Source organism: Pan paniscus, chromosome 4, assembly GCF_029289425.2.
Source record: "Pan paniscus chromosome 4, NHGRI_mPanPan1-v2.0_pri, whole genome shotgun sequence".
Classification (NCBI taxonomy): Eukaryota; Metazoa; Chordata; class Mammalia; order Primates; family Hominidae; genus Pan; species Pan paniscus.
The window spans coordinates 122,471,355-122,482,394 of NC_073253.2; the positions used below are offsets into that span (position 1 = coordinate 122,471,355).

Below are 11,040 nucleotides of genomic sequence, written 5' to 3' on the forward strand. Positions count from 1 at the left end.
GTATAGACTGTGAAGATTTTCTCCCACTCTGTGGGTTGTCTGTTTATTCTGCTGATTGTTTCTTTTGCAATGCAAAAACTCTTCAGTTTAATTAAGTCCCACCTATTTATCTTTGTTTTTGTTGCATTTGCTTTTGGGTTCTTGGTCATGAAATCTTTGCCTAAGCCAATGTTTAGAAGTGTTTTTCTGATGTTATTGTCTAGAATTTTTATGGTTTCAGGTCTCAGATTTAAGTTCTTGATCCATCTTGAGTTGATTTTTGTATAAGGTGAGAGATAAGGATCCTGTTTCATTCTCTTACATGTAGCTTGCCAATTATCCCAGCACCAATTGTTGAATCGGGTGTCCTTTCCCCACTTTATGTTTTTGTTTGCTTTCTCAAAGATCAGTTGGCTGTAAGTATTTGGCTTTATTTTGGGTTCTCTAGTCTGTTCCATTGGTCTGTGTGCCTACCTCTTTTTTTCTTCAAAAGAAACAATTTATTTAGAATAAAACAAAAGCAGCTCAACTGTGAGTGCATGTTTGAGAGACAGCTACTCTTAAGCTGTGTGAGCCATCAAAAAGGTTTTTCTTTACTCTTCTAGAAATCTTATGTACATAGCACAAAGCAAACAGGTCATTTTTTTCCCCACTTAAAACACTGGCATTGGCATCACAATGGCAGATACAAAACTTTAAGCTGCCATTTTAGTGAAATGCACAAATACTAAATAGATTACCTTTCTTCCATCAGAGGGCCACGTAAATTGCACATAAGCCACAATTTCTCTTCAAAAAGGTCCATTAGAGCTTTGAATTCCACATCTCCATCTGCTGTTCAACCAGTTTTGCATGGACAATAATCATGACCAGGTAATCTTCTTCAGATTTAGCCAGTGCCTTGGAATCCAGGAATTGGTGGGAGAGCTCACAAGGTGGGAAGGCAAGAAGGATCCCGGCGTTTTCCTTGTCTTTGTTGTGCCCCCCTCACCAGGCTGATCACCCTGGGTACCTGCTTTTGCTTTAAATAGGACACAAGGCTCCTAAGCAGCCTCTTAGTAGAAGTGACAGTGTCTGAGGAAGAGGAGGACCGGCTGTCAGAACTTCCAGGCACAGCCAGAAGAATGGCATAACCATTAGGCCCTGCTACTTTGATGCATCGAGTTACTTCATCCAACTTGGGCTGGTCTAAACAGAGACACTGAGTGATCCTGAGCTGGGCCACTTTGGCCCTCCACAAAAAGACTGCTAGCCACTTGGAGGTCACCCTGCAACAACTGCATGTTGGAATGTTGGAAGGAAAGTTGCTGTTCTTCAGTAGAAGCATGCCCTGCCAGGCCAAACAGAGTTTGGGAGAGGCTGCTGCCACAGGGGCTGTCCCCTCATCCTGTTTCTGGGAAGAGACTTCAGCTTCCAGGAAGCAGTGTTTGTGCTAGGTCCACTCCCATCAGTGTGGTCTTCTTTTTTCAGAAGGTTTTTCCCCTCAGTGGTGCTTCCTATCCACTCAGCTGAGGCAGAGTTTTTATGGTCTCGCTTGTCATCCTGGCTCTTCTCCAAACTACCTCATCCGTCTCTGATTGGAGAGGGCCTTTCCAAGAGAAGACGGGAAGATGGATCATTGTCGCTGTTGTAAGGATCCTGGCTACTGCTCAATTCTGGACTGTGGTCAGAAGAAGGAGCGCAGTGACATTTTTGTGGGCAGTCACTCTCAGGAGACCTATCGAGATGCCGTCCTCCACTCTCCTCAGGCAGCTTTTGCTTACCAGGCTGGTCTCTGCTGCTGGGCAGATCTTGATCACCTCTGTCCCTGTCCAAAGACCAACAACTATCCCGCCTGTGATCCAGGCTATTCAGTGGCTCGTAAGCAGGCACAGCAGTAGCTGCAGTCCCAGTGCCGCCTTCTCCGATTGGGGGTGGGGGTGGCACCCAATCTGAATCAGGATAAAGGTCTCTATCACAATCTCTGTATAGTAAGGGTGGTGTCCTATCCTAAGCACCCCTCAAAGGGTCAAGGGCTTGATGTCCAAAAGCATCTGTCACCAGCTCATAATGAGTCAAGGGCAGAGGCTGCATATATTGTTGCTGGTAACGACGTTTGGTGTCTGCAAAGTCTACTCTAAGGTGGTGATCTGGGCCACCAAGTGGGAAGTCCTGCATATGGGTCCAGGCAGCGTGCACTGCATCCAGGCTTTCATACTGGATATACACCCAACTATCACCTTTCTGTAGTCTGTGGGGTGTATGGTGCCAAGTTGGTCAAACTCTCATGTCAGGGCAGCAAGAGGCATCCAAGGTTTCAGGCCACCCACCCAGAGGCGGGTGGTGTGTGTAGCTTTACCATAACCAATTTTGATAGGATTCCAAATTATAATTTTGCTGAACATTGCTAATTTGGCCCTGTGGGACATATCTAGGTTCTCAAATTTGAGAAAGCCGTAATTACTGCTCTGGCCAAGAAAAGGGCTCTTGATATCTACTTCTGTGATGACTCCAAAGCGATCAAATGCCCTTTCTATGTCACTTTCTGTTACAGTTGTGTCTAGGTTGCCCAAGAAAAGCATCTGGTTAGTTCTATGATGATCCTTGGGTGACATCTCATCCACTTTTCTGAAAGGAGCAGCATCTGCTTCAGCTCCCTCCCTTGGTTTAAGACTGTATGCTGGGGGCACTCTCTCATAGAACAGATAGTCTCCTTTTCTTTCCAGCTCTCCAGGCAATGGTGGCAGAGGTGGAGAGGGTAGGCGGCCAAGAGCCATCTGCTGCAGACCTAGTCTCTGTATCCCAAAGCCGCACCACCAGGGGAAAGTGATCTCTGGCCTCCACCACCTGCAGGGGAGTGCGGGTGACCACCTACAGAGGCTCCCACCACACTGGCTGATGGAGGATAAATATCTTTGTCTAAAGGGGAGCAGCTGTGGTGCCTGCTCCCATGCACAGCTTCTGTCTTCAGAGGCAAGTCAGAGAGCACCAGGCTGCCTCTGCGTGCTTGGCCACCCGCGCGTCCTCTGGCTGTGGGAAGTTCACAAAGACTACCAGCTCATCTCCACTGCCAGAACCAGACAGGTGATTGATTTTGACCCTTACATCCCTGAAGCCTTTGAACTCATGAAACAGGCCATCCTCCACCGCTTCCTCACTCAGCTAGGACAAGAGCTGAAGAGGTGGCCCCAGAGGAAAGCGACTCCACCCCTCCACCCCTCCACCCCAGGAGCTGCTGCGCGACTCGCCCTGCCCAAGTAATTTTTGGTGCTGGGAAGCTATAACTATGCAAGACGCCACTGTAGTTGCCCCCACTAGTGTCATACTCGTGACTGCCACTTCAGCTGCTGGACTTGTCCAGGTGGAGACTCTGTTGCCACCTGCTGCCACTATTGGTCTTTCTACTGCTGCTCTCATTTTTCTACCAGTACCATGCTGTTTTGGTGACTATGGCTTTATAGTATAGTTTGAAGTCAGATAATGTGATGCCTCCAGATTTGTTTCTTTCAGCAGTGTTTTGTAGTTTTCCTTGTAGAGGTCTTTTATCTCCTTTGTTAGGTATATTCCAAAGTGTTATTTATTATTATTATTATTATTTTTTTTTTTTGCAGCTATTGTAAAAGGGGTTGAGTTCTTGATTTGATTCTCAGCTTGGTTGTTGTTGGTGTATAGCAGAGCTACTGATTTGTGTACATTAATTTTGTATCCTGAAACTTTGCTGAATTCATTTATTAGTTCTAGGAGCTTTCTGTTGGAGTCTTTAGGGTTTTCTAGGTATACTATCATATCATCAGCAAACAGCGACAGTTTGACTTCCTCTTCACCAATTTGGATGCCCTTTATTTCTTTCTCTTGTCTAATTGCTCTGGCTAGGACTTCCAGTACTATGTTGAATAGAAGTGGTGAGAGTGGACATCCTTGTCTTGTTCCAGTTCTCAGGGGGAATGCTATCAACTTTTCCCCATTCAGTATTACTTCGGCTGTGGGTTTGTCATAGATAGCTTTTATTACGTTAAGGTATGTCCCTTCTATGCTGATTTTGCTGAGGGTTTTAATCATAAAGGAATGCTAGATTTTGTCAAATGCTTTTTCTGCATTGATTGAGATGATAATGTGATTTTTGGTTTTAATTCTGTTTATGTAGTGTATCACATTTATTGACTTGCCTATGTCAAACTATCTTTGGTATGAAACCCACTTGATCATGGTAGATTATCTTTTTGATATTCTGATGGATTTGGTTAGCTAATAGTTTGTTAAGGATTTTTGCATTTGTATTCATCAGGGATATTGGTCTGTAGCTTTCTTTTTTTGCTATGTCCTTTCCTGATTTTTGTATTAGAGTGATACCGGCTTCATAGAATGACTTAAGGAGGATTCCCTCTTTATCTTGTGGAATAATATCAATAGGATTGGTACAAATTCTTTGAATGTCTGAAAGAATTCAACTGTGAATCCATTTGATCCTGGACTTTTTTTGTTGGAGGTTTTTAAAATTACCATTTCAATCTTGCTGCTTGTTATTGGTTTTAGAATAGAATAGCATTTCTATTTCTTCCTGTTTTAATCTAGGGGGATTGCATATTTCCAGGAATTTACCCATTTCCTCTAGGTTTTCTAGTTTATGTGTGTAAAGCTGTTCATACTAGCCTTGAATAATCTTTTGTATTTCTCCAGTATCAGTAGTAATATCTCCTGTTTCATTTCTAATTGAGCTTATTTGGATCTTCTCTCTTCTTTTCTTGGTTAATCTCACTAGTGGTCTATCAATTTTATTTATCTTTTCTTTTTTTTTTTTTTTTTTGAGATGGAGTCTTGCTCTGTCGCCCAGGCTGGAGTGCAATGGCGCGATCTCGGCTCACTGCAAGCTCTACCTCCCAGGTTCACGCCATTCTCCTGCCTCAGCCTCCTGAGTAGCTGGGACCACAGGAGCCCGACACCACACCTGGCTAAATTTTTTTGTATTTTTAGTAGAGATGGGGTTTCACCGTGTTAGCCAGGATGGTCTTGATCTCCTGACCTCGTGATCCACCCACCTCAGCCTCCCAAAGTGCTGGGATTACAGGCGTAAGCCACTGCACCCGGCCAATTTTATTTATCTTTTCAAAGAACCAGGTTTTTGTTTCATTTATCTTTTGTATTTTTTGGTTTTAATTTCATTTAATTCTGCTCTGATCTTTGTTATTTATTTTCTTCTGCAGGGTTTGGGTTTGGCTCATTCTTGTTTGTTTCTTTCCTTGAGGTGTGACCTTAGATTGTCTATTTGTGCTCTTTCAGACTTTTTGATATAGACATTTAATGCTATGAATTTTCCTCTTAGCAAGGTCTTTGCTGTATTCCAGAGGTTTTGATAGGTTGTGTCACTATTATCATTCAGTTCAAATAATTTTAAAATTTTCATCTTGATTTTATTGTTGACCCAACGATCATTCAGGAGCAGGTTATTTAATTTCCATGTATTTGAGGGTTCCTTTGGAGTTGATTTCCAATTTTATTCCACTGTGGTCTGAGAGAGTACTTGATTTAATTTCAATTTTCTTAAATGTATTAAGACTTGTTTTGTGGCCTATCATATGGTCTAACATGGAGAATGTTCCATGTGCTGATGAATAGAATGTATATTCTGCAGTTGCTGGGCAGAATGTTCTGTAAATATCTGTTAAGTCCATTTGTTCTAGGGTATAGTTTAAATCCATTGTTTCCTTGTTGACTTTCTGTCTTGATGACCTGTCTAGTGCTGTCAGTGGAGTATTGAAGTTACCCACTATTATTATGTTGCTGTCTATCTCATTTCTTAGGCCTAGTAGCAACTGTTTTATAAATTTGGGAGCTCCAGTGTTAGGTGCATATATATTTAGAATTGTGAAACTTTCCTGTTGGATAAGTCCTTTCATCATTATATAATGTCCCTCTTTGTCTTTTTTTAACTGCCATTGCTTTAAAGCTCATTTTGCCTAATATAAGAATAGCTACTCCTGCTTGCTTTTGATGTCCATTTGCATGAAATGTCTATTTCTATCCCTTTACCTTAAGTTTATGTGAGTCCTTATGTGTTAGATGAGTCTCTTAAAGACAGTAGTTACTTGGTTGGTGAATTCTTATCCATTCTGCCATTCTGTATTTTTTAACTGGAGCATTTAGGCCATTTTCATTCAACGTTTAGTAGTGAGATGTGAGGTCCTGTTCTATTCGTGGTGCTATTTGTCGTTTGTTGCCTGAATACCTGTTTTTTTTTTAATTGTGTTTTTGTTTTGTAGGCACTGTGAGATTTATGCTTGAAGGAGGTTCTATTTTAGTGTATTTCAAGGATTTGTTTCAAGATTTAGAGCTCCTTTAGCCATTCTTGTAGCGTTGGCTTGATACTGGTGAATTCTCTCAGCATTTGTTTGTCAGAAAAAGACTGTATCTTTCCTTCATTTATGAAGCTTAGTTCTGCGGGACACAAAACTCTTGGCTGATAATGGTTTTGTTTAAGGAGTCTGAAGATAGGGCCCCAATCTCTTCTAGCTTGTAGGATTTCTGCTGAGAAATCTGCTGTTAATCTGCTAGGTTTTCCTTTAGAGGTTACCTGGTGCTTTGCCTCATACCTCTTAAGATTCTTTCCTTCGCCTTGACTTTAGATAACGTGATGACTATGTGCCTAAGTGATTATCTTTTTGCTATAAATTTCTCAGGTGTTCTTTGAGCTTCTTGTATTTGGATATCTAGATTTCTAGCAAAGTTGGGAAGTTTTCCTCAATTATTCCCTTAAATATATTTTCCAAACTTAGATTTCTCTTCTTCCTCAGGAACACCAATTAATCATAGGTTTGGTCATTTAACATAATCCCAAATTTCTTGGAGGGTTTGTCCATTTTTTAAATTATTTTTTCTTTGTCTTTGTTGGATTGGGTTAATTCAAAAACCTTGTCTTTGAGCTCTGAAGTTCTTTCTTCTGCTTGTCTGATTCTATTGCTGAGACTTTCCAGTTCATTTTGCATTTCTCTAAGTGTGTCCTTGATTTCCAGAAGTTGTGATTGTTTTTTATCTATGCTATGTATTTCACCGAAGGCTAGGAGCTTGTATGCCAAAGAAAGCAAAAGGATCCTTGACAACAGTTATTAACACTATTAGTAATGGATTGAAGGCTGTCAGGAAAGATGCTATGTGTCTATATATTGGTTGAGGGAGGTAATTCTCTCCTTCAGTGTGATGTCTGGGTACTGCTGGCTAATAACCCACATGTGCTCCTCAAACACCCACCTGTAACCTTAGGAAACAGAAATCTAGAACTTGAGCGGTGGCCCTGTGGTGTATTGCATCTTTAATCTCTTGCTGGGCATGCTGCCCAGGTTGGCCACCACTGCCGACACCACCAGGAGAAGTAGCAGAAGCCTCATCTTAATTGAGCCAGCTGCTTCAGCTGCCCTCATACTGAGACTGCCTATCATACACTTTTAAAATTAATCTATGCTGCTAACATTTTCTCTGTTATCTTTTAAAGTCTAGACTAGGGTTTTCTGTAAAGGCCAGATAGGAAATATTTTATGCTTTTTGGTCCATATGGTATCTGTTGCAACTATTCAACTGCCATGAAAGCATAAAAGCAGCCATGGATGATAGTGAACAAAGAGCTGTGGCTGTCTTCCAATAAAACTTTATTTACACAAACAGCTGGCAGGCTGGATTTGGCCTACTGGCCATAGTGATCCTTGTTCTACACAATCAATGAAATAATAAATTAAGCCCTGATTTTAGCATCACTAACTTTTGTGATGTAAATGCTCCCACCATAGCCAATTTCATGCTATCAGTATGGCATCATGAAATAAAGACTTGGGAAAAGATGCATAGCAGCATTCCATGCTTATAGTATTTCCATTGTATGGACACGATAGATATAAATAACCTCAGAAGTCTTGATAGTAGTAAAATGTATCAAAGTAATATGAATGATAAGTTGTGAATATTTATTAGCTTCATTTCTAACATGATTTATTTTATTTTAAGTTGATATAATTTATTTTGTAATAATGGCTATGTTTAACAATCAGCTCACAAAATCCCTGAAAATTTAACAATTGGCGCCTGTGAGCTGTGTGTAGTTACATGGGAATAGAGAATATCAGACCTATTATTTATAGCACATACTGGAATAAATTTCAAATGGCTCTAAGAGATAAATGTAAAAATAAAATGAAATCACACAAGTTCTAGAGAAGGTAGGATGAAGTCCTCTACAATCTGTGAGTTGGGAAAAGTTTCTAAACTATGGCTAAAATCCAGAAGCAATAAGGAAAATGAGATTATATTAGCTTTATAAAATGAATTGAAACTCTTTTTTTTTTTTGCATTTTCTGGAATAATTTATAAAACAGGAATTAGTTTTTGAAAGTTTGATAGAGGCCGGCATGAGGTAGCTCATACCCGTATGTAGTCCCAGCTACTCCAGAGGCTATGGCAGGAAGATCCTTTAATCCCAGAAGTTCAAGATTGCAGTGAGCTACAATCATGCTACTACACTCCAGCCTGGGTGACAGAGCGAGACCCTGTCTCAAAACAACAACAACAACAACAACAAAAACCAAGTTTGATAGAGTTCATTTTGAAAGCATGCCGGCAGGCCTGGAGATCTTTGGTTTGGAGATTTAACTACCAATTAAATTTCCTTAATCCTTGTGAGTCTATTTTAAGTTTCCTTTTTCTTCTTGGGTTAGTTTGGCATTTTATATATTTTCCAGGAATTTATTTATTTTATCTCTTTTGAAACCTGTAATTATTTTCCTATCTTTATTTTTTGATCAGCGTTTTATTTACCTTTGTTGTCTCCTTTTCTCCTTATTCACTTTTATCAAAAGTTTATCTTAGCAATCTTTTCAAAAATAGAGCTTTTTAGTTTTATAAATCTCTTCTACTTAAAAAATGTATTATATTGTTTCCTTTATTATATCTTTTTTCTTCTTTGGGTTTGCTTTGATGTTCTTTTTTATAACTTCTTGAGTTGGATGCTTAGCATACTTTGTTTCAACTTTTAGTGTTTCTTCATAAACATATTTAAAGGTATAAATGTTCTTTCTAAATAATACTTTAGTTATGTACCATATATTTTGTATTTCCAAGTTCATTCAATTCTAGGTATTTACTCATTTTGATTATAATTTCATTTTTAACCTGTGAGTTATTTAGCAATATGTTACCTTCAGAATTTGAGACATTTATAAAAGTTTTGTATTATTAATTTCTTGTATTATCTCATGTTTAGAAGATAAAATCTGCATGAAGTCTGGGTGCAGTGGCTCATGCCTGTAATCCCAGCATTTTGGGAGGCAGAGGAGGGAGGATCCCTAGAGCCCAGGAGTTTGAGACCAGACTGGGCACATAGCAAGACCCTGTGTGTACAAAAAAATTCTTGAAAAATAGTTGGGTGGGGTGATGTGCATCTGTAGTAGTTCTAGCTATTCAGAACACTGAGGTGGTAGGGATGGCTTGAGCCCAGGAGTTAGAGATTGCAATGATCTATGATCATGTCCCTGCACTCCAGCCTGGGTGACAGAGTTAGATCTTGTTTCAATAAAAAATCTGCATAATATTGTCCCTGGGTTTATTGGAACTTTCTGTAAACCTAGTCTACTAGTGTAAATATGTGCATGATTCTAAAAATATGTATGTGCTATTTGTTGCATAAACTATTGTAGCATATATATATATATAAATCATACCATTGGAACATACATATTAAAGATCTGAACAATACAATTAATAATATGAGTCTATTAATTATAATGTTTAGATAAAAATCTGTTTAATTTTTGCTTAGTACTTTTTTTCTCATTAAAATTTGTTTTAATGTGTCTCAAAATTCTGTGAGAGATCTGTGGTCAAGTTGTTTCCATTAAAAAGCACTAATTTTAAAAACTAATAACTTAAAACTGCCACACACACAGACACACACACACCAAAGTGGTCCACAAGACATTTTCCTTTCCTTCTGAAGGTTTTATGATGCATTGCTTTCATTAACCAGTCTTTTACTATTAAACTTAAATGGCCAATTGAAACAAACAGTTCTGAGACCATTCCTTCACCACTGATTAAGACTGCGGTTGCAGGTATTAGGGGTAATATTCATTTGGGCTTTCTGGGCAGACTTGGTGACCTTGCCAACTCCAGCAGCCTTCTTGTCCACTGCTTTGATGACACCCGTGGCAACTGTCTGTCTCATGTCACGAACAGCAAAGCAATGCAGAGGTGGATAGTCTAAGAGGGTCTCAACATACTGCTTAGTAAATTTTTGATAGTTGGGTGTTAAAAAAAAACTCCCAGTGATTTATCTGTTTCTCTACTATACAGTTAGTGTAACCTATTATTAGGTGCACATGTATATTTGCAATGGTTATATCTTCTCACTGTTGTTTTATTTACCCCTCACATTAAATTCTCTTTTGTCAGCCATTATGAATGCAATTCTGGAATTCTTTAGGTTTCTGGGTTTTTTTTTTTTTTTTGTCTTTCACTCTTTCATTTTCAAACTTATTATGTCTTTTGGTTTTAAGAATGTTTGTCATAGAAAACATATTTTTGGATTTCATTTTTACTTCTTAATAACATACAGAGTATTTGTCTTTTCATTTGTGAACTAAAACCATTTATATTTGTTGTAATTTTTATTATATTAGGAATTATTTATTCCATATTTTATATTTTCAATTTACTCCACTTTCATTTGTTTTCTACTGGCTTGAAAATTATATATTCTATTTTGGTTTCATTATGGCTAGCCTGAAGACCCTTACTCATATTTATTTATTCCTGTTAATTTCTTAAATTTATCAATATCTGTATATTCATCCTAACTGGACAATTTAGTGGACTCGTGTATATATATTAGTTATTTTTCATATTTATATATATGAATACATATATATGAACTTGCAGAAATATATCCTAATGGATCTGCTTCTCTGAATGAACCCTATTATACCCAGCTTCAGAAGGAGAGAAAAATAAGAGACGGGAAAAAGTCTAAACCTGGAAACATCACAATAGAATTTAAGAACATCAAAGATAAGGAAAGAATTCAAAAAACTTCCAGAGATAGTGAAG

The 11,040-nt window shown here is 38.7% G+C and overlaps 1 pseudogene; it reads right to left on the reverse strand.

Moving 5' to 3' along the window:
• Window positions 1–665: 665 nt before the first annotated feature.
• Window positions 666–10,159, reverse strand: LOC100979095 (RNA-binding protein 15-like; annotated as a pseudogene).
• Window positions 10,160–11,040: the final 881 nt, after the last annotated feature.